Genomic DNA, 3,821 nt, shown 5'->3' on the forward strand with positions numbered 1-3,821 from the left:
ATATGAAAATATCACACTTAATTCTCCATTATTTCTACCAGGAATCACACGTTAGACCTCTCTTATCTTGCGTATTATGTAGAATGTGGTTATCTACGTATATAAAAAGTAGCATCCCGTGGATAACACGGCAGTTATCTATATGGCGATAAAAAAAACATCAAGTGAAACGTCTTTCTTCGTTGTTGTGTTGAGGTCACTTCGCAGCGAGTAGCTGACGAATATTATAGGCGCGTGAGTTCCCCACATGCACTATCCTCACGCGTTGTGGGATTGTAGTGCTGTGCCAACGTCATCGCCTATGCGATGTTTTTGTGTACGGTTTTGTGTAAAACACGATACTGCTCTCCGATACCCTATATATACGTTTTATAATAAACAGATAAACAGTACATATAATCGCGGCTTTGTTTTATACAGTCATGGCGTTGTGTTACTTCATCTATATTACAACCGCAGATCCGCATGTCTCTACCCCTGCCCCTCGCACTTCTATCAAACGCATTGCTTCATCCTAGCCTCTCCTTTCAGGAGATTCTAAGGGAGTGTGCGCATGTGCATGTGCGTGTGAGTGTACGTGCGGACTTGCGTGCCCGTGTGTGTGTGTACGTGCGCGCGCCCATGTGTGGGGACGTATGCGCATCCCTTTGCGTGCGCGTGCGTGCGTGCATGCATGCGCCCGCGTATGTGAGCATACATGTATGTAGCCTCTACTATCCGAATAAAGAAACACTACCGCGATAGACGGAGATGCCCATTGATACATGATATCAAGAGTACATAATAGAGATATCTATCATGTATGTCTATAATAACATCTCTATTATGTACTCTTGATAATATCAAGAGCGTATAAAAAAAGGATATTATACCTTCTTTATATACGCTCTTAATAATATACGCACTCTCGCGCTTTATTCATATGTGGGCACGCGTGTTCATATATGCGCGTACGTACGTGCGTGCGTGTGTGCAATTGCGCGCGTGCGTGCGCCCGCGTATGTGAGCATACGTGTATGCAGTCTCTAATACCCGAATAGTGAATTCTGTTTCGGCCGGGTGTCGTGGCGTGCACCTGTAATCCAGCTACCTGGAGGCGTGAGTTGGTGGACGGCTTGAGGGTGGGAGCACTGCTGTGTAGCGGACTATGTCGATCGGGCGTCCGCACTAAGCTCCGCATCGATATGGTTGTCTCGGGGAAGCCCAGGATAACCAGGTTGTCTAAGGAGGAGTGAATCGGGTCAGGGCGGAAACGCAGCAGCCAAAAGCTCCCGTGTCGAGCAGTAGTGGGTTCGCGCCTGTGAATAGGCGTTTCACAGCAGCTCATCCGATATAGTCGAACTCAACTCTTTTTGTTTTCTTTTCTTTCTAATACAATTAGATTCGTTCATAAATTATTATTAACTTCTATCATTGGTGTCCGCTCCTCTGTGGCATAATTAATAACGTTTATATTTCCCTATTTAAACTATTATGAGGATAAAATGTTGCTAGTTACAATCGTTGCGTATAACAATGTATATAATAACAAGAATATTCTCCTTTACTGTTTGACTATTTTATCCTTAACGCTTTGACACATATACGTTGTAGCAAATCAGTCATCCCTCTCCTCACACTTTACTGTGCTTTTCACTTGCTTACTCGTGTGCGTGTGGTGTGCGTGTGTCTGTGTACTAGTATGTCAATCGACATTAATATGACCACAGTAGTTTAAATTGCCGATACCATCAAATTCTTTAATATTACGGTTAAATTTTAAATATTACAACCCGAATGTATGAAATATATAAAAAGCGCAAAACAGCGCGCGTTCCTCGCGGTCTTTATATCTCATCAAATATATTATGGCATCGTGCTGCCCCCTATAGCCACAGATATTGCACTAACGCCATGTGAATTACTAGCTGACAAATGGTTAAAATAGTTTGTGACAAATATACGTTTAAAATGGAGAAGGGGTATTCGAGCATGGATTTTTGAAAATAATCGATGTCAGCATACGTGTATTTATAAATAGGGTGCGCCCTAGCCTGTAGAATGCAGACCTCCTACTTTATTCCCTACCCGTCGCACCTCTTGCGTCCCTTGCCGCTCGCGCAGCATTCTTCTTTTTCTACAGCCCCTAGGCTATCTCCCGTGGCGCCTTCTCTCAGTCTCACACCTCTCTCTCCCTCAGCAAGCTATATTACCCAGAAGCTTTCACGTATGCGGCGGCTTCATTCACGTTTGCTCACGCATGCGAGTGCATGCACGCACGCACGCACGCACGTGCACACGAACATATATATGCGCACGCGTGCCCACATATAAATAAAGCGCGGGGTGAGTATGCTCTATATCTCTCGGCATCTCCGTCCATAACAACGGCGTTTCCGTAAATGTTGCTGTACTTGGGTGAATAGAGTTCGTATGTTAGTTATACAGTGCACTGTACTCACGAGCTATTCTCCTGCTTCCTTCACGGTCTCCCCCACGCCCCACTCTAAATCACTTTTTACTCATCCTCTTCTTTCTTCATTTCTTTCTCGGCTGTTCTCCAAACGCTTTATTTCTTATTTCATCGGCGGCTACGCCTCCAAGTTCTGGTGCACCTTGTTGTTTTAATGATCCGTTTGAGTATTCTATTCATGAGTTTGTAATCAATGTGTTGTTAATGCTATATCTATGGATATAAGGGGCAGCACGATATCATGATATATATTCGGTGAGAACTGAAGACCGCAAGCAACGCCCTATTTGGCGCTGTATATATTTCATACACTCACGAAGTTGTAAATATTAAAAAAATAACGGTATTATTACAGAATTTTATGGCATTATCGATTTAAATCACTGTGGCTATATTATTGTCGATTGGTATACTCGTACACAGACGTCCGTATACGCCCATACTCACGCGTGCGCACCCGCACACGTCACCCCTATAGCTTCATGCACCCGCGGAACGACATGCACACACGCACACCGCACGCACACTCACACGCAAACGCACACACGCATAAGCATACGCACACAAAAAGCACACGCACACACGCACACACGCACACACACAAAACACACGCACGCGCACACGCACACGTACACGATTGAGCAAGTGAAAAGTACAGTTTAGTGAAAGGAGAGGAATGACAGATCTACTACGGCGTATATATGTGCCAAAGGTATATATACGCCACGGTGGAAAGTACAGAAGTTAATACTGTTTCATGGATTAATCTAATTATTAGAAACGAAAGAAAACGAAAAGAGTTGAGTCCGACTGTATCGGGTGGGCTGCTGTGAAACGCCTATTCACAGGCGCGAACCCACTACTGCTCGACACGGGAGCTTTTGGCTGCTGCGTTTCCGCCCTGACCCGATTCACTCCTCCTTAGACAACCTGGTTATCCTGGGCTCCCCCGAGACAACCATATCGATGCGGAGCTTAGTGCGGACGCCCGATCGGCACAGTCCGCTACGCAGCAGTGCTCCCACCCTCAAGCCGTCCACCAACTCACGCCTCCAGGTAGCTGGATTACAGGTGCACGCCACGACACCCGGCCGAAACAGAATTCACTATTCGGGTATTAGAGACTGCATACACGTATGCCCCCATACGCGGGCGCACGCACGCGCGCAAGCACACACGCACGCACGTATGCGCATATATGAACACGCGTGCCCACATCTGAATAAATCGCGAGGAGGGCGTATATTATGTATCAATATGCATCTCCGTCTATCACAGCAGTGTTTCTGTAAATTCTGAGCTACTTCTCTATCTATACTATAATTTGGCTAATCTTGTGTGTGTGTGTGTGTGTGTGTGTGTGTGTGTG

This window comes from Priapulus caudatus, unplaced genomic scaffold, assembly GCF_000485595.1.
Source record: "Priapulus caudatus unplaced genomic scaffold, Priapulus_caudatus-5.0.1 Scaffold234, whole genome shotgun sequence".
Lineage (NCBI taxonomy): Eukaryota > Metazoa > Priapulida > Priapulimorpha > Priapulimorphida > Priapulidae > Priapulus > Priapulus caudatus.